The sequence below is a fragment of the Crocuta crocuta genome, unplaced genomic scaffold (genome assembly GCF_008692635.1).
Source record: "Crocuta crocuta isolate KB4526 unplaced genomic scaffold, BGI_CrCroc_1.0 scaffold197, whole genome shotgun sequence".
Classification (NCBI taxonomy): domain Eukaryota; kingdom Metazoa; phylum Chordata; class Mammalia; order Carnivora; family Hyaenidae; genus Crocuta; species Crocuta crocuta.
Window position 1 is genome coordinate 11,752,901 of NW_027532002.1, and position 21,162 is coordinate 11,774,062.

At 39.5% G+C, this 21,162-nt stretch overlaps 1 long non-coding RNA gene across 2 annotated transcripts in view; it reads right to left on the minus strand.

Moving 5' to 3' along the window:
• Positions 1 to 21,162, minus strand: part of LOC144240990 (uncharacterized) — a 71,685-nt gene that overhangs the window by 23,034 nt on the left and 27,489 nt on the right. The window contains exons 3-4 of one of the 2 annotated variants that reach the window (XR_013337929.1): positions 6,304 to 6,415; positions 3,479 to 3,581 (exon numbers count right to left, since the gene is read on the minus strand). This is a non-coding gene — a long non-coding RNA (uncharacterized LOC144240990). Of the gene's footprint in view, positions 1 to 3,478; positions 3,582 to 6,303; positions 6,416 to 21,162 lie in introns of those variants that run through there. The other variant, XR_013337928.1, reaches the window with a different exon arrangement.

A 21,162-nucleotide genomic window follows, 5' to 3' on the forward strand; every position in this document is an offset into this window, starting at 1 on the left:
AAAAAAAAAAGAATGAAATCTTACCATTTGCATCGACATGGATGGAGCTAGAATAAATTACACTAAGTGAAAAAAATCAGAGAAAGACAAATACCCTATTATTTCACTCATATGTGGAATTTAAGAAATAAAACAGAAGAACATATGGAAAGGCGACTAAGAGGAGAGAGGGAAGCAAACTACAAGAGACTCTGAACAATAGAGAACAAACTGAGGGTTGATAGGAGGCAGCAGATGGGAGATGGGCTAGATGGGTGATGGGTATTAAGGAGGGCACTTATTGTAATGAGCACTGGGTATTCTAAGTGATGAATCACTGAATTCTACTCCTAAAACCAATATTGCACTGTATGTTAACTAAAATTTAAATATATATATATAATTAATAACAATTATTAAAATATATAATACATATAATTATTGTCACTGTATTCCCTGTGTGGAGAGAAAGCCTTTTACACAGATCCTTAAAGAAAAGCAAATCCCACTCAAACCTAATCATGGAATCCTTACATCCCAACTGGGTTGAGTCCCAATGGACAAGTAAAGCTCCAGAGACCATACTCTCAGGTTAAAGCCCCTTTCAGGACAAAGCAGGTCCCAGGAACATGGAATTGAAGCTAGCTTCCCCATTTTCAACACCAAAGACTAAGAACAAGGACTATTTCTTCTCCAGGATCCTACCTCTCTTCACAAGAAATTTCACATAAGAAACTCAAGGTTCCTTTCTCTGCCACCATCTTTTCAGGGGTAACCACCTTCAGTAAGTTGTCCCTACTTTTATTGTGATAAGGAAAAAAATATAAGCTAATTTATGATAGCCTTCCCCAACCTTGATTAATTTCTCTCAACGTATATATCAAGATCTTCATGTAGAACATATTCAGAGCATTTTTGTCCCCTTCACTCCTGCCAAATGCCATCAACTTTTAGTATCTGGACTTAGTATCTGAGTGGCAAATAGATAATATCCAAAAACGGGACTATGAATTCAGTAACTTCTAAGTTAATTCATACTTTATTCATCACAGCAGCATAAAACACTTATAAAGTATTATTTAATTCATGTGTGAAGATACAGGCACCCTCCTACCCTGTTGGTGGGAATGTAAGCTGGTGCAGCCCCTCTGGAAAACAGTGTGGAGGTTCCTCAAAAAATGAACAATAGAACTCCCCTATGACCCAGCAATAGCACTGCTAGGAATTTACCCGAGGGATACAGGAGTGCTGATGCATAGGGGCACATGTACCCCAATGTTCATAGCAGCACTCTCAACAATAGCCAAAACATGGAAAGAGCCTAAGTGTCCATCAACGGACAAATGGATCAAGAAGATATGGTATATCTATACAATGGAATACCACATGGCAACAAGAAAGAATGAAATCTGGCCATGTGTAGCAACATGGATGGAACTTGAGGATGTTATGCTGAGAGAAATAAGTCAGGCAGAGAAAGACAAATACTATATGTTTGCACATATAGGTGGATTAGGAGGAAATTAATGGAGGACGATGTGGGAGAAGAAGGGGAGAAGTAGTTGGGGAGAGGGAGGAAGCAAACCATGAAAGACTCTTGAATGCTGAGAACAAAATGAGAGCTGATGATGGGCATGGAGGAGGGCACTTGGTTGGAATGAGCACTGGGCATTATATGTAAACCAACTTGGTAATAAACTATTTAAGAAAAAAAAAAGAAAACTGTTTCCTGTGGCACAAAGACATTATGCTGGGATTTTGAGAGCATGGCCATGGATAATGCATGGGAAATTTAAAATATCATGAAAAGAAAACATAGTGCACATGTGATTTGGAGGTTTCACTGAGATATGCTGGGGTGTCATCCATGAGCACCAACTAAATTGCACTGCCAGACAGGCATACCACACGTAAGATCGTACGTTAAGGCAAATCTTCCAGCTCTGGGTGGGAGGGGGTGGGGCACATCTTGTGCCACAATACTTCTGTCAGTCTCACTATTTCTCTTTTTCTGTTTCTCTTTTGTTATCTTGTTTCTGGGTGAATTTGCATCAGCCACCATTTCTTATGACTTTCATTGGAAACCTGGCTTTGATTATATGGTCCAACAATCTGATCTTTGTGAGTGGAAGATGACAGAGAATCTGGTTTCTATTCAGTGAAAGATGAAAAGAAATCTTGTCTGTTCATATTTATTTGTTTGTCTGGAGGATTCTGACATCTCCTGGCCTTCTGTGTTTTGTTTTGGGGGGTTTTTTGTGTGTATGTACCATCATGAGTTAAAATCACTTAAGGAGAAAAAAATGTTATTCCCACTAGAATGGAGAATCAAGGACTAGCCAACTTGGGTGCCTTTGAGACCCACTGTATATTCTTGGCCATCTTGTTATCCAGCTGCAACCTACCAGTGAGTTTTGCAGACCCAACGCTGTAGTTGTAACATGGAGACCATTAGTCTTTTTCTGTGTGTGTGTGTGTGTGTAGATGAGTATTGTCTTTACCTTGCTTCACAAAAGTAATTAGTCTTGTTAAACGATTTATGAATAATTATAGTCCTTTCTATATCTGTGTCCAGTAATAGTGGTTGTGCTTGCTCTTTCTCAAAAATTTAGAAAATAAATGTGTACACACTACAGGGTATATAATTCAATCAGACAGGTCTACCATCAAGAGAAGAAAAGGCACACAAAGACAAATTCATCAAATTGGTTTTGTGTGGCTTTGAAAACAGATAGCTCTGACCTCTGAAAGAGCTTCATATAGTTTGTACAATTTTGAAATCAACTGTGTGAATAACCCAGAATGTGAGCTAGAATGCACAAAGCAAGGTCATTGCTCCTTGTCTGGTGTTTTATGACCTCCAGAGAAAACTGAAGGGTTCTGAATACAGTAGCCTCCCTTACCAATGGGGGATACATTCCAAGACTCCCAGCGGATATCTGAAACCACAGATAATACTGAATCTTATATATACTGTAATTTTTCCTATAGAAATACCTATGATAACATTTATGAATTAGGCATAGCAAGAGATTAATAATAATTAAATAGAGCAAGTATAACAATATGCTGTAATACAATTTACATAAATATGATCTCTCAAAATATCTCACCCTTATTCTAGTGATGGTGTGAAATGATAAAATGGCTACGTGATGAGATGGAGGGAGGTGAATGATTCAGCCACTGTGACATAGTATTAGGCTACTACTGACCTCCTTTCTGACAATAAGTCAGAAGGAAGATCATCCACTTCCTGACAGAGGTTAACCTCAGGTAACAGAAACTGCAGAAAGTGAAAGGGCACATGGAGGACAGGGAGGGGAGGCTACTATACACAATTTTTCTCTTCTTACTGAAAAGAAAATAATTACAGAGAAGTACCCAAATAAGCCAAGTCAAGATATAAAGAAAAATAAACCTTAGAGTTCAGCCCTTAGCTTCACTCACAGTCAGACAGAACAAACACCACAGAAATAGCTTACCATAAAATAAAGAAAAATCCAGCTATAAACTCTAGCTTGCCCAGGAGTTGATCAGATTCTTCAACTGTGTGAGTGGGAAATATTTTCTGAACAAACACATTGGTATATCTTGTCTACCTACAGTGGAAATTAATAAATTAGATTATAGGGGGGGCCTGGGTGGCTTGGTTGGTTAAGCATTGGACTTCAGCTCAGGTCATGCCCTCACAGTTCATGAACCCCATATTGTTGGGCTCTGGCTGGAGCTGCTTGGGATTCTCTCTCTGTCTCTCTCTCTCTCTCAAATATAAACATTGAAAAAAATATAAATAAATAAGGTTATAAATTCTCTAAAATTTATCAGCTTTCCTGTTTTGACTGGCTTATAAAGATTAATAAGCATAAATGTGTTTAAAAGTAAAAGAAATCAAGAATTTCAGGAAAGAGTACTCAATGTAAACACTACAGTCTCTTTAGCAAATGATGTTGGGAAAACTGGACAACAACATGCAGAATGAAACTGGATCATTGGACACCATACACACAAATAAATTCATAACGGATGAAAGATCTAAATGTGAGACATGAAACCATCAAAATCCTACAGAAGAAAACAGGCAACAATCTCTTTGACCTTGGCTGAAGCAACTTCTCACTTGACATGTCTTCCAGAGGCAAGGGAAATAAAAGCAAAAATGAACTATTGAGACCTAATCAAGATAAGAAGCTTCTGCACAACAAAGGAAACAATCAACAAAACTAAAAGGCAACCAATCAAGTGGGAGAAGATATTTGCAAATAACATATCAAAGGTTGGTATAAAAATCTACAAAGAACTTACCAAACAAAGATACAAATAATTCAGTGAAGAAATGGGCAGAAGACATGAATAGGCACTTTTCCAAAGAAGACATCCAGCAAAGAGATACATGAAAAGCTGAGCAACAGCACTCATCATCAGGAAATACAAATCAGAATCATGATGAGATATCACCTCACACCTGTCAGAATGGCTAAAATTAACAACTCAGGAAACAACAGATGTTGGTGAGGATGTGGAGAAAGGGGAACCCCTTTGCACGGTTTGTGGGAATGCAAACTGGCATAGCCACTCTGAAGAATAGTATGGAGGTCCCGCAAAAATTTAAAAATAGAACTAATATATGACCCAGCAATTGCATTACTAGGTAATTATCCAGAGGATACAAAAATGCTGATTCAAAGGGGCACATGCACCCCAATGTTTATAGGAGCACTATCAACAATAGCCAAAGTATGGAAAGAGCCCAAATGTCCATTAACTGATGAATGGATAAAGAAGATGTGGTATACATATATAATGGAATATTGCTCAGTGATGAAAAAGAATGACATCTTGCCATTTGCAACAATATGGATGTAACTAGAGGGTATTATGCTAAGCAAAATAAGTCAGAGAAAGATAGATCTCATATGTGGAATTTAAGAAACACAACAGATAGGGGAAGAGAAGGAAAAATAAGATAAAAACACAGAGGGAGGTAAACCATAAAAGACTCTTAAACACAGAGAACAGAGTTGCTAGAAGGGAAGGGGTGGCAGGGTGGGTTAAATGGGTGATGGGCGTTAAGGAGGGCACTTTTCAGGATGAGCCCTGGGTCTCATGTAAGAGATGAATCACTGTGTTTTACTCCTGAAACTAAGACCACAGGTGAATGTCCACAAACTTAAATATAAAAAATAAAGTTTCCAGAAAATAATTACTTGAACTTCTAATGCTTTTAAATAAGCTAGTCCTTTGAGAAAGCCTCAGATACTTCCTGAGTAGCAGGAACAGCATCTCAGGGGGAAAAAAATAAAGGATGGGGGAGGGGAGGGGAGTTGAGATTTAAATTAAATTATTGCCCTTGGTTGCTAAGTTCCAAAGTAAGAGTCAGAGAAATATTAGTTGTTACGGAAAAATAGTTCTAAGAGAACTTCAGTACTTTTAAATAGAAGTTAAAAGAGCTTTTAAATAAGTATACAACTATAAAATGATGTTCAGACAATATTGCTAATCACAGTGAATCCTTGACAAAATAAACTTCTCTCAGCATGAAAAATGTTAACATAATAATCTACTTCATAAATATTTGGTTTTCTTTTCCCATGAAAAGTCTAATCATTTAAACTATCGAAATTCTAAAATAGTTTTGTGGGTCAAGTAAATCATCATTTCCAAAAATATTTAGAATTATGGAAAATAAAAATCATAAATTCTAAATTAGAATAAACTATGTCTATTAAAAAGGATCAAATATTATGAATCTCTACTAAAAAATAATTTTTTAACTGTATTTATGGGGGGGAAGAGAGAGAGCAAGTGGGGTGGGGCACAGAGAGAGGGAGAGAGAAAGAGAGGGGGGCTCCGATGTGGGCCTCAGAACTCACAAACCGTGAGATCATGACCTGAGCCGAAATCAGGAGTCTGACGCTTACCCAACTGAACCACCCAGGCACCCATGTACCAAAAAATTTTAACGTCACCTCTCTGGTAAATTCACAATACCAAAAGGAACTGTGTTTTTCTGTATTGCATAAACATAAATAAATAATTTCTAAAATCCTCGGTTAACCATAAGAATTTTGACTAATACTAAACTGAGAAGTTTTTGGTTACTTGAACAATCCTTTAAAAATTCAAATTGATAGAAATAAAGAGAATGAAAAAACACGAAGCATAGTTTATGTACACGCCTCTTTTTATACATGAGAGAGAAGCTATCAGTGAATAGGTAGACAAGGTCAAGCAAATACCTTGAGGGCGTATTAGCATACATATTTCTTTTGCCTACCTCAAGATAGGTGAAATAGATGTAGGTGACCACAAGCAAATGCCTACCATGTGTTCATACGCAGCACAGCAGCCCAAACTGGAACTCTGTCGATCTGAAAAGAGCTTGTGTTGATGACCTGCTCTCAACTACCTGTTTGTTTCCCAGAAGTCCCTGTACCTGTGGAGGGAAGTCAATTACCTCAGTTAAAGGTGGAAACCAATTAAGAAACAGACTACGATAGGTATAATCATTACAAAGGAATATAATTGCACTTATAAAATAATGGATGTGACTTACCTGTTGGTTTATACAGGAAAAAAGATTAGTTTTGTCTTAAAATTTGATCATGCAAGTATGTGAAAAGAAATAGTAATATTTTTTGGTCTTATATCTGCAAATAATGAGTTTGAAAGAAGTACTAACAAGTATTAAAATATTTAGCAAAATTAGCTTAACTTTGAAGAACTAATTTATAAGGTAGAATCCAGGGATTGGTGGTCTGGTTCTGTAAAGGGCCAGATAGTAAATACCTTCAGTTTTGTCTTTAGTGCAACTATTCAATTCCTCTATTGAAAAGCAGTCACAAAAGCAGTCACAGACAACAAATTAACAATGGATGTAGCCAGACTTGACCAGATGGCTCTAGTTGTGAAGGCCAGAGACAGATAAAAGGCTGTGATGACCACTGGGTGTTGTAGGTAAGTGATAAATCACTAAATTCTACACCTGAAACCAATATTATACATACAAACAAAAGACAGCTGTGAATTCTTTAAAGAAAAATGTTACGTGAGTGGTATATAAAAAGACTAAAACTAGAATTTTATTTTCTTCCTATGAAAATGACAAACTGATCTTTGAGTAACAGTTTGTTCTTAACAAGAAATAGTAAAAATCATTCTATACCTTTTCTGTACTCAGCAACCTCTTAATTATGTGTACTTCCTTTATTTGTTCTTGAATCAATTTTAACAAAGGTCCACTTTTGAAAAAGCTAGAACATCTAATAATTATAGTCACAGGCTGCTGTGGTCTGAAACTAATCATTTCTTGACTTTAGGCACCTATGACTTGAGCTAATACTGTATTTCCTCTGACCAATATTTTGGATATTGCTTTTCCCAACTGAGTCCCCACATTCAAAATAATTCACCCTTTATAACCTAATCTTTGGGATTTTCCAGACTGGATAATATAAAAGATTTGTTCCCACTCTGCACCTCCCACCTTATGAAAGAAGAATTGCTAGAAATAATTGGATACGTTGGAAAGTCTCCACAATTTTACTTACCTCCACATTATTTGTCAAAGCCCATAATAATGAATAAGATAAAATCTCAAAAGGGAAGTTCAACCTCCCTAAGTTAATTATATACAAGTAAATGTTACTAACATGAATATGTTTTGGAGTTGAGTATCTTTTAGATTGGATAGAAATTTATTAATAGTCATGTATAAATATAGGCACAATAACTCCCAACAAATAAAGTTTTTTAACTAAAATTGTTTCTGGCCTTAAATATCCTTGCTAATTAGAAAAATGATAATACTAACATTACAGTATGACTTAAAAGGCCCTGAAAATTTGTCAATGCCCACAACATATTTTAGTCTATAGGTAATCATTGAGTAACTCCTTATAAATTCCGTAATACAGTATGTATCAAGAGAGGAGTCCATCATTCTTTGTGAGATTATTTGTCATAATAAATCAACGGAGTCATTTCATCTTATCACTGACAGCTATTTTTTGCTTTTCCCTCAAAGTTGCCTAAAAGTTCCAGTTACAAACTTCAGAATAGGAATCTGAGTCTTCTGGAAGAAATATCAAAAAAGCCTCAGTAAATTCTATGTCCTTTTAACTAGTTATATTAAAGTAAAAGACTAATGGGCATAGGCTTGCCAGGGTAAACTGACTCTGTAATCACTAACAGACATCTGTCAGTCTGTACCAAGGATCTAACCAAGAGTCTTAATCCAGAAGCAGACATATTCATGAAAGCAAGCTGCTAACTAACCGAAGACCAGCAAAACAAGAATGAAACTGACTCAGGTGTGATTAATGATGTCATTTTAACATGAGAAAATCCTTTCTTCTCCATCTGTCTTTATACCTCAATTTAATAGGCTATACATATATACATATATTAAACTAAATTAAAATACACTTCAAATGGTACCTTGTTTCAATCAAACTCAAAATTCAGAAAAAAATCTATGAAAGATTTTAAAATTATAAGCTAATAAATAATCAGAAAAAATTTAAGATCTATGATTCTGGAAAAAGTGACAAAAATTGGCTTTTTTAAAATAAAATAACTCAAAATAGGGATAACCATGATTAAATATTATGCAAAATACTTTACTAAATCTTTTTACTTTCCAAGATCATGTTATTTACATAGATTTAGTAAGAATGTGTCCTCCTTTCTACCAGAATATAATTGAAAAAATCAAATTTATAACCTTTACCAAGCTAGAAATGTCACATAGAAAAACAAATTTCATCTCATTGGGTATAATAATAAGCATATGATTAAGGAATAGAAACTATACATCATAGGTGAAAATGATGTCTATAAATTTTCTATTAAAAATTGGGTTGGCACCTGTCTTGTGGCTCCTGAGATCGGAGCTTTACTGATGGTACAGAATGTAGTATCCTAGCTGGCCAGAACAATGAAAAACGATAACAAAGCCCTGGAGTTTATAGGTACTACAGTCACAGCCTGAGAGTAGAGAATTGAATGATTCTTTGTACCTGGTCTCAGCAGACAAACTAATAAGAGGGTAAACAACATTCTTGCACATACAAAGGATAAAAATTCAGCCCTGAAGCCTTTATAAAATTTTCAGACAGAAACTAACTCCCAAGCCTTAGTATCCTTTGGCTCTAGTTTTATTAATCACTTCAAAAGGAGGTGTTTGTGCACTAATCAACATTCCTTGTTATACCTCTAAAACCAGCCGAATAAAACATCAAATTAATTATATGATTCATAAAAGTTCAAACATACGTGATGCAACCAACACCTTTGAGGAAGAAAGACTAGGAGGGTCTATGAAAGTATAATTGCCACCTCGCTCTGCCTCTTTGAGGAATTACTGCAAACTATGCCCTACGCCATTGAGCACTCTGCACCTGAGAGCAATACTAACAAGAAAGCAACCAGGACTGTCCTATCTAGCTTTGACTTTCAAATGAGACCTTGAGCCATCAGATCACTACTCCTAAAAAACAACAACAGCAAAACTATTCCTGACTTCTGAAGTCCCGCTGTCCCCAGATACAGGATCACCTTGGAGTAGATGATACTCAGGTAAGAATAGTGTTGTTTTTTCTTCATCAACATACTACAGTAGTCTTGGTAACTTTAATTTCTTTTCTTTAAATAACTGTTACATATTTTATTTGGAGAGCAGTCTCTAAAAGACTGGACTCCTGTGTAGAAATCTCTTTGCAAATAAGTTCCTACTCTGTTCTAAATGCTTTTTGTCTCTGTGGCTTCCTTCCACATTTAAAACCCCTGCTCTTCTACATGTAGCCCTTGGAAAGTAGGTTTGACAAACTCCTTGTGAACTTGCTTTAGATACCCTGACCCTGGCACAGTTATGACTAGCAGGTAGCTGCCCCTTTACAGCCCATGGGATGTCTACCCCACCATCCTAGAAAGCCTCGAACAGCTCTAAGGATCTGTTTTTTGCATCTGGCAATAACATGTAATCACCTCTCTGGCACCAGCGGGTTATCATCCCTTTTCAGCCCCACAAGCTTCTTTCAGCATGTTCCCCGTCCAGTTTAAAAATGACCTGGGGCGCCCTGGATGGCTCAGTCAGTTGAGCTTCCAACTTCGACTCAGGTCATGATCTTGCGATTTGTGGGTTCGAGCCCCACATTGGGCTCTGTGCTAACAGCTCAGAGCCTGGAGCCTGCTTCGGATTCTGTGTCTCCCTCTCTCTCTGCCCCTTCTTTACTTGCACTCTGTCTCTCTTTCTCTCTCTCTCTTAAAAATAAACATTAATTTTTTTTTTAAATGAGCATGAGAAGGAGGAAAGAGAAGGCAGCCTCAGATGAGGTCTTTGGACATTAAATCAGCCCAAGCATAGAAAATCCACAGTGGATAAATCTTCTATTTCCTTTCTATTATGAGCCTGTCTATATGAATAGAGTCACCCTGCCTCTCAACCATTATCTTCCTCTTCAAAAAGTGAATGCAGCTCCCAATTAGATCTTTTTTTCCTCCTGTTAATCTTGGTTCTGAAACCAGACTGCTGCTCTTCCTCTGCTGTCATCCCAGTAAGCCAAGTCTCAATTAGCCAGCCTAGTGGTGATTACCATCTTGTCGCTTCACTGTTCAGACATTCTTTAATTTCCGGGAGCATGCCAGCCCCCTTCCTCCTGTCTGCCCTCCCTCCAAAGCACTTTTGCTAAAACTGTAGCCCACAATGTCTCAGACTGTATTACTCTGCAGGGGGTGGACGGCTGACAGGAAGGATGCCTTTTACAGTTGGTCCAGACACTTTTGCATGTTAGGAATCTGAGAAGATGAGAGTTTTCTCCTCTTGCTACCAGGAGTCTCTAACTGTCCTAAGTGAAACACTCTCCTGACCCTGTAGGCCCAAGGAGTTTAAAATTTTTTTAATGTTTTATTTATTTCTGAGAGAGACAGCGTGAGCAGGGGAGGGTCAGAGAGAGAGGGAGACACAGAATCTGAAGCAGGCTCCAGGCTCTGAGCTAGCTGTCAGCACAGAGCCCGACGCGGGGGCTCGAACCCACGAACCACCGTGAGATCATGACCTGATCTGAGCCAAAGTCGGACACTTAACCGACTGAGCCACCCAGGCACCCCTCAAGCAGTTTAGATGGAACTAGTCCTCAAAGCAGATTCTAGCTTTAAAAATAAAATTTAAAAGAGAAGGGTGGGGATTCAGACTCTCCTTTTCAATGATAAAAGATGACTAGTTGAACCCGCTTATCAGTAAATCTCACCTCAGAAGCTAACTGAAAACTTTTAGAGTTCTATTTTAGTTTTGCCAGTAACTGAGTGACTTTGAGTAAAGTCAAATCACATTTGAGTGCAGTTTTTTGTTTGTTAGTTTTATAAGATTAGGGGTCTTCTGTGTAACTTAGAGCTAAAAATACAAACCTATTCTATTTATTCCAAACGCACACTAAAATGAGTACATGGGAAAAGAGACAAAGAAAATACAGGAAGAACACACAAGAGATATCCACAAAATTTAGAAGCTGGGATGTGGATCAAGGAATTAATGGAGAAGGTAAATCTCAAGTGAGGATTTCACCAGAGAGGGATGAAAGTGAGAACTAGTCATTTCACACTGAAGACCCTCAAAGGACTCATAAACTGGAGACAAATAGCCACAGAAGGTGGGGACAAGACAGGAGGCTGAAAAGGCCTTAAGGAAGGGAAGGGCATTGAAAACCATCAGCAGGGGGCTTCTGGACAGTTCAGTCAGTGGACCATCTGGCTCTTGATCTTGGGGTCGTGAGTTTGAGCCCCATGTTGGATATAGAGATTATTTAAAATAAAACCGTATTTTTAAAAAGAATAGAAGGAAAAAAATAAAGTTATCAGTGGAAGGTTGAATCCCAGCTCCCTGCCCACCAACCAATCTACATACCTCCCTGCTTCTGTCTTCCATTGCAGGACACTGAGCTTTATTCTGGGGTGGAGTGGGGAACTGAATTAGAATATCTCCAAACTCCAGTGCACCAGCCAGAGTAGAGGCATCTGCTAAAGAGTGCAGCGAAATAGGTAATTGGGAGTTTACCCACCGAACCAGAAGATCACCACCCAACTTCAAAACTTTCCAGCTAATCAGAGGGTAACCAACCAGAAGGACATTGGTAGATTCTTCTCTAGAGAAATAAAATGCTCCCAGAAAAATGACTGTAGGAGAGAAAAAAATTCCTCTACTCTCTCAGATTCAGTGACTGGATTTGTGAAATAAAGTGATAGGAAGACACATTAACAAAAGAAAAACAGAATTTATTAACATGTGTATCACACATACATGTGGGAGAACTCAGTGATAATCACTCAAAGGCGTGGTCAGAATGTGAGGTTTATGTAGCATCTTAACAAACAACAGTAAATTTTTGGAGAAGTGAGGGGACATAGGAAAAGAGGTTTATGCTTTTAGGAATGGCAGACTGTGGGAAGGTTTAATAAATGGGGGAAACTAATGGAAAATAAGAACTATTTAATTATTTGTTATGTAGATTCTTCTTGGTGTCTGTCTCTGGGTTAATAAGAGCCTAGAGTTCCCTCCTAGTGATTAAGAATTCTTCCTTTCCTAGCTTTCTGAACAAAATTTTCTTTCAGAAGATTTTATTTATCTCAAATTCATTAAATTGCTCTGTTTTATTTTAAAAAAGTGTTCTTCACTTCCTGATTTAGGAAAAGGAGAGAACTTTACAAATGTCTGCCCAGCTCTTGGGCAAATAGGGGGAAGGTAGCGAGCTTTCCTTTTATCTGCTTCTTCCCAATTGCCTTCACCCCAAAATAATCCTCATGCCAAATTGTCATATTTTGGATACCCTATATAACCCATTCTGATACCCTGTATGACCCATAAAAATGATCCATAAGTTGGGGCACCTGGGTGGCTCAGTTGGTTAAACAGCCGACTTCAGCTCAGGTCATGATCTCATGGTTCATGGATTCAAGCCCCGCATTGGGCTTTGTGCTGACAGCTCAGAGCCTGGAGCCTGCTTCAGATTCTGTGTCTCCCTCTCTCTCTGCTCCTCTCCCACTCCTGCCCTGTCTCTCTCTCTCAAAATTAAATAAACATTTAAAAAAATTTTTTTTAATTGTCCATAAGTGCTGAGGACTTGGGCTTCCCATACAGATGGCCTATCATTCTACATGAACTCTATCATATGACAAGTTTACATAAAAACAGCTTTCAATTTATTAGGACTTTGCTCCTAAATATGAAAACATCAAAGCATCCTCAGATATTTGAGGAGAGCCTAATGTGAAAGACCAAGAACCAAACATACAAAGAGAAGGAAGAAACTCAATAACTAAAAAGTGAAATATGAATAACAGACTAACATCAACTATAATTAATATCAGACCAGTAAGAGAAGATATTGGATCCCCAAAACAAGGTCAGTGTGTTGAAGAGAGAGAAAAAGGAGACAAGAAAGTAGAAAAAGGAAGGATAAAGGAATGAAGGGTAAAGAGTGGTAAGGAGGATACACAAGAACAAGAAAAACTCTGACCAAAAAAAAAAAAAGAAAATCCCCTGAAATTTCAAAAATTAGAAAGAATGAGTTGGAAGATGAAGTTGAGAAAACCTCTCAGAAAGTAGAAGCAAAAAACAAAGAAAAGGAAAATTGGGGCAGGGGTGAGGGGGAAGACTAGAAAAGTAGAGAATTATTCCCATGACCAAATCTGAGTCATAGTTCCAGAAAGAGAAAATATAGAAAACAACAAATTACTATTACATAAATAATACAAGAAAATAACAAAAGAGCATAAATTTCCAGTGTAGAAGGGCCCACTGAGTGTCCAGCACAATTAATGAAGAGATGCCCTTTCGTACACATGACTGTGAAGTTTCTGAAACTAGTTATAAAAGAAAGATTCTCCAAACATAAACAGTGAATGTTTGCAGGCAATCAAGCAACACCTTCAGAAGTCTTATTAGAGTGATCATTCATAGATGATTCTACACCTATTTAAACCATCAGCCAGGGGGCCTGGGTGGCTCCGTCGGTTGGGCGGCTGACTTCGGCTCAGGTCATGATCTCACAGTTTGTGGGTTCGAGCCCCAAGTCAGGCTCTGTGCTGACAGCTAGCTCAGAGCCTGGAGCCTGTTTCAGATTCTGTGACTCCCTCTCTCTCTGACCCTTCCCTGCTCACACTCTCTCTCTCTCTCTCTCTCTCTCAGAAATAGATTAAAAAAATTTTTTTTTTAAACCATCAGCCAGTTTGTATGAGGAAATAAAATCGTTTCAGACCTACATTTTTTTTTTAGTTCATTTATTTATTTTGAGATACAGAAGAGAGGGAAGGGGCAGAGAGAGCAAGAATCTCAAGCAGGCTCCACCCAGCCAGAGCAGAGCCCAACACGGAGCTTGAACCCACAAACCATGGGATCATTACCTGAGGTGAAATCAAGAGTCAGCTACTCAACCAACTGAACCACCCAGGCACCCCTCAGACCTACAATGTCTTTTAAAATTTATCTTGGGATGCCTGGGTGGCTCAGTTGATCAAGTGTTCGACTCTTGGTTTCAACTCAGGTCGTGATCTCAGGGTTGTGGGATCAAACCCCAAGTCAGGCTTTGAGCTGAGTATGGAGCCTGCTTGAGATTCTCTCTCTCCCTCTCACTCTGCCCCTCCCCTATTCTCTCTCTCTCCCCCCTCCTCAAAATAATAAATAAACATTTTTTAAAAAGATATCCCGAAGCACTCTTTCTCAGGAAGCAATTTTATCAGTCATGGATTATATATTTAGAATTGTGTAGAACTAATTGCTGTCAGCTTTAACATATAAACATTTCTTTGGCTCCCTAGTAAAAATAGGTCTAGAGATAGAGAGTCAAGTCAGCATGCGACTCCAAGTAATCATCAGGGACATGCTATATTTTATCTTTATGATTGCTATTATTAGTACATTCATCCTCATGAACACTATAGAGCTATCAGAACACCAGCATCATATCCATATTCCTGCCAGAGGAAAGAAAAGAGCACAGAGAGGGAAAAAAGCTATCTCAGAAATCCTATTTATGTTTCCTTGACCACATCTATCCATAAAGTAGGCTAGGAAACATGGTTTTGTTACTTGCTGAACCTAATAATATAATTCCATTAAATGGTAAGAAGAGAGTAATGGATATTGGTTAAGCAACTAGAAGTGTAATGAAAGATATGCTCTACTAAATGAGGGGGCAAACCAAGAAAAAAGGAGGCATGATAGTTGAGACACAGATGAGCTAACACAGTGGAGAGCCAGTGGAAAGTCCTGTTCAGCAGGCTGAGAGAACAGTTAGTCTAGATGGAGGCCTCCAGGAGAGAGATGTCTATAAGTCACTGCCATGTCTGATGTGTTTAACCAGGTATAGAAGTTTTAAAGGCTTTAAAATTCTGTTGGTTAATGCAATAGAAAGCTAAGTAAAAGTGAGGGGGAAATTATACAAAGAAGGAAATGTAATCATAGCATATGCCTTGGTTCATCAGTGGACAACAAACACATTTTCATAACAAGGAAAACATTCAATGTTTTTAATCAAAGACTATGATTATATTCGTAGATGAAAACAAGGACAGTAGAAGCATGGGAGATAGAAGAGCTCTAATTCTTCTTTTTTTAATGTTTATTTGTTTTGAGAGAGAGTGTGCGCATGAGAAGGGGAGGGGCAGAGAGAGAGGGAGATCCCAGATCCCAAGCAGGCTCTGTGTTGTCAGCATGGAGCCGTGCGCAGGGCTCAAACTCACGAACAGTAAGATCGTGACCTGGGCCAAAATCAAGAGTCAGACACTTAACCGACTGAGATACCCAGGCACTCCTTCTTCTTCTTTTACAACAGGAACTCATTATACATGTTTAAAAGTGACAGATTAAGAAATAGTGTAAGCATACTGTTTTAAAGGTCATTACCAAAAGCAACAGCAAAAGTTTGGGGAATGGGACACACAGGGATGACAGATGTTCTTCTTCATAAGCCTTAAGCTACTACTTTAAAATTTAAACAATATACAAGTATACATGGATAAAAATTTTTAAACGTTTCTAAGCATTTAATGACTAAAGGAAATGTCCATAATGTATTGCTCTGGGAAAAGGCAGATTGCAAACAGAATGTGTAGTAAAATCCCAACTTGGGAGTTTTGGGTGGGGAAAGTATATATGCAGAGAATAACAACATGACATAGAAAACACATGCTATCTGTTAATATATAAGAATATAAATGTATAGAATAAAGTCTGGAAGGACACACCCAGCTGGGTAACAGAGCCTACCACAGGGACTAGCATGTAGCTGATGGCAAATGGGGACCTACACGTTTTAATGGTGCTTATTTTTAATATTATTCTGAGAATATGTTTATGTATTTTAAAGCAACAGACTTTTTAAAAGAAAGTAGGGGGAAATGTCTAAATTATCTCTTCAGATCCAAGCTTTCTCTGGGATTCTGTGACCTCCTCCAACTGAGGTGACACCTAAATCATCCTCCTTCCCTTAACCTAATCCCTGTCCTTAGAGTTGAAAGTTAGGTAACATTTTTCCCCAAAGATGTGAGACCAGGGGATAAATAGTAGTTTTTAAATTTTTTTAATGTTTTTTTTATTTTTGAGAGACAGAGAGACAGACCATGAGCAGAGGAGGGGAAGAGAGAGAGGGAGACATAGAATCCAAAGCAGGCTCCAGGCTCTGAGCTGTCTGCACAGTGTCCAAATGCGGGGCTTGAACTTAAAATCTGTGAGATCATGACCTGAGCCAAAGTCGTACACTTAATCCACTGAGCCACCCAGGTACCTAGACAAAATTTAGTTTTTTAAAGGAAGAACTATTCTCCTTTCCCTCCTCTCCCAACCCATGTTCTATCTCTGCCTATACACAGAGAGGAAGTTCCACCAACATTTTCAAGTAGGAAGGAGCTACTGCCCTATTCTTCCTTTTTCTTTTTTTCTTCCTTCTTCTCCTTCCCTGTCTCTGTCTCTTCCTCTCTCTCACTAAGGGGATGGCTAAGGCCATCTATGTAGTACTAACCAAGACAGAGAACTGACATACAGCCCTTTCGCTGGTTGTGGCTACAAAAGTCCCCCAGGACAGGGGCACCTGGGTGGCTCAGTCTGCTAAGCATCTCACTTTGGTTCAGGTCATGATCTCTCAGTTCATGAGTTCGAGCTCCATATCAGGCTCTGTGCTGACAGCTCAGAGCCTGGAGCCTGTTTGGATTCTGTGTCTCCCTCTCTCTCTGCCCGTCCTCTACTCACACTCTGTATCTGTCTCAAAAATAAATAAAGAAACATTAAAAAAATTTTTAATTCCCCAGGGCATTTGAGTCAACTCAGGAGGTGGGGAATGGGAATGGGAGAGGATTAGACAGTGACAGAAGCATGTGGATGAAGTGAGTCCAAAGGTCACTGCTGCTGCAGATGGAGAGAAAAATAGAAGGGAAAAACACAGCCTGAACTATGATATTGGGTGCATAGAATTTAAATTCTGTTCTAGAGGGGCATCTGGGTGGTTCAGTTGGTTAAGCAACCAATTTAGGCTCAGGTCATGATCTCATGGTTCGTGGATTCAAGTCCCTCCCACATCGTGCTTTGTGCTGACAGCTCAGAGTCTAGAGCCTGCTTCAGATTCTGTGTCTCCCTCTCTCTGACACTCCCCTGCTCGTGCTCTCTCTCTCTCAATAATAAATTTTAAAAAGTTAAAAAAATAAATTCAGTTCCAGAAATTTAATACACACACATGTGCATTTGTCTATGGAAGTGAGAATTCATGTCATCACACTAGTACAGCCCACTGAAGGAATGACAGAAGTTCCTGTCTTCCACCAGGTTTGAGGTGACAAGCCCAGTGTTAGAGAAGAAAGCTGGAGTGAGACTTGTTCTAGAAGGCAAACCCCATGGTATGGTAACCAGGGGAGGAGAGAGAGCTCTACTGGGGGCTTGGAGTTCTAGGAGATAGAGAGGGAGGGAGGGCTGGAGATAGACATGCTGGTTCTCTCTCTTGGCTAACCTCCATGTTCCATGAGAGGAGACAGAGAAAATGATATCTCTCTTTATGACGTGGTAGGGGCCAGTGGTCTTCACGTGTCTACATGCACCAAATCTCTACTCCTCTGTGCCATCACCCATGTGTGATGGCACAGATGGACCTTCCATTTATAGGGCCCTGTGGGCAGCAGGGAACTAGTGATCCATTACTCCTGCATCCCCAAATGCTGAGGTTGCATTTGTGTTAACCCGTGGCCCTTGCTCCCTGCTTACCTCAGAAGGATTGGGGGAGACAGGTCAGAAGTCAGCGCCTAGTTATTTTTTTTCCTTTTTCTTTTTTGGTTTATTTTTAATTTTACAGAGAGTAAGAGCACAAGAAGGGAAGAATGGAAGAGGAGAGGGGCAGAGGAGAAGGGCAGAGGGAGAAAGGGAGAAAATCTCAAGCATGCTCCAAGCTCAGCACGGAGCCCAATGTGGGACTGGATCCCATGACGTGAACTGAAACCAAGAGTCAGACACTCAACCGACTGAGACTCCCAGGTGCCCCTATTTTTTCTCTCCAAATTCCTCTTCTTCACCCCAGTCTCTAGCCCATTCCCTCTAGTCCTCAGTGCATATCTACTACCAATCCCCTGCTGGGTCTGTCCATGCTGTTCATAAATCCATACTGTACCACATCAAAGGAAGGCGCTTTTGTTTTTTAACTTAAAAGCTAAAGAATAAAGTGTGTTTTCCCTGAGGTAAACTGTTTCTGGGGTCAATGTTCACCAGCCAAAGACCCCCAGAACACATTTGTAGTTAAACAAGTTGAGTTTACTTCTTGTTGGAAGAGTGGGGAAAACCACACTTCGGGGAACTGTGGCACATCTCATTAAAAGGGGGTTATTAAGAACTTACTGTAGGATTCTGGGGGTGCCTGGGTGGCTTAGTTGGTTAAGCATCCGACTTTGGCTCAAGTCAGGAGCTCACAGTTTGTGAGTTTGAGCCCCGCATTGGGCTCTGTGCTGACAGCTCAGACCCTGGAGCCTGCTTCAGATTCTGTGTCTCCCTCCCTCTGCTCCTCCCCACTCATGCTCTGTCTCTCTCTCAAAAATAAACAAACATTAAAAAAAAAAAAAAGAACTTACTATAGGATTCTGGCTTGTGTTAGGTGATTTGGTGGAGGATTGAGAAAAGCAGACTTTTGCTCTGAACTGGCTGCTGTAGAAAGCAGAATAAGGTAATTCTATCTTTGGGTATCTTAGTAAGTCTTTTCTGGAAGGAGAGAAGATTAGATCGAGGCTAAAGTCATACTTGGTAAAGAACAACAGTCATTCACATTAGCCAGAAGAGGAAATAGGTCATATTTTGTGGTTTAGGCAACACAATCATATTCTGTGGGGAGTCAATCATGGTTATAAAGTGGACTTGTTTTTGTCTTGTTCCATCACGACCACAGAGTGGCCTCGCCTAATGTCAAAATTCCATATTGTTCATGTTCAGCAAGAGAACAGCAAGGCCTAATCAGTAGTGCCAGTCAGGCTCCCAGATACCAGGGGCTGCTCTTCTCTTCCGCACTGGTAGCTGCAAAGGTTCGCATCTGTGCCATGTCAAGCAGGAAATGGCACATTAATTATGAATTTTTTATGTTTATTCATTTTTGAGAGACAGAACATGAGAGGGCAAGGGGCAGAGAGAGAGGGATACACAGAATCTGAAGCAGGCTCCGGGCTCCGAGCTGTCAGCACAGGGCCCGATGTGCGACTCGAACCCACAAACTGTTAGATCATGACCTGAGCCGAAGTCAGATGCTTAACTGAGTGAGCCACCCAGGCGCCCCATCAATTATGAACTTGAAGGGATCTGCCACACTGGGCCTTAACCTGATGATGTAGTTTGTCCCTAATTTGGTTCCATGTGTCTGATCTCAACTAGTCAAAACTCAGAGTTTTGTGAAGGTTGTGAAAGTTAGTGATTCACAGTCCCAGCACCCAATGTATAGAGGAAACCTTGTGAGCAAATACAAGGCCCAGCATTTGAAGTACCAAGTCCCATGCCGGGGCCACAGCAGCCAGCTGGATGCACACAAACCTTTGCTCCCTGTTGGAACAGCAGCTGGACATGGCTCTGGGTACTGCGGGCTCAGCTGAGCAGGTATATCCCTGGGAGGGAGTGTGTTTACTCCAGGGAAGGCTTACCTCCAAAAAGGTGAAGCTTTAATATACAGGCTTTTTAGTGACAAGTGTATGGAATAAATTTTACAGCTAGGGCATGTTTTCCCAAAACTACTGTAAACAGCAAAGAGCACTGAAGTTCCCCCAGAGCCACTGAACATTACCATGTGAACCTGATCTTTAAACCCTCAGTGCTAGGCATCACCAGCTGCCCCAAATTATGTCCTTCTAGTCAGGTCCTGAAGTTCTAGAAAAAGTCTACAAGAAGTGGCAGATTTCATGAATGAACAAATACAGAGGAACTGAGTGGCTAGCACAACGGGGGGTGGAGTGGTTTATCACAGGGGAAATAAGTCATCTTCTTGGAATGAAAATCAGGGGAAAAAAGTCTGTGAAATTTATTTCAAACCCAGAGTCTTAGAAGGGAATTAGAAAGACTTTAGCAGGAACATGCTGTCTCTACAAATTAGGTTTACTCAGTGACTCAAGGGAGAATCGGATCAGCTTAAGAAACAAGTTTTAGTCCTTCAATCAGAACACTGGCTGTGGGAAAGGAAAAGGAAAAATACATATAAAATAAAAATACATACCGATTAACCTGCAGGGAGAAAAGACTTGCCTTGTGAGAAAAGTTGGAGATCACAAAGGTTAGAGATCTCAAAACAGATTTGAAAGGAAAAAAAGCTATACTCAGGCCTAACTGCTCAAAAAGCTGGAATCGGGGATGGTTTGGTTATTGCTAGATCAGAGAGGGTGATGGAGTCAGGGTGATCCCACAGAGGAAAATGGGAAGACCACAGAGAGGAAGGTAATAATAACCTGCAGACACCTGGCTCAGAAAACCCTTCAGGGCCACCCTCTTTAAGCCTCAGGTAGCAAACTGATAAGAACAATGGGCAAACTACCCTTAGGTGATTGGGACACTCACAGGAGACTTACAGGACGTTTGCACTGACTTGAGGGGGGAAGACTGGGAAAATCAGTATGAAATACTTCAGGAATTAGTAAGTGACTGTCAAGACCTGCACCATGAGAGAAAAAGGCCTGTGATATGCAGGGGAG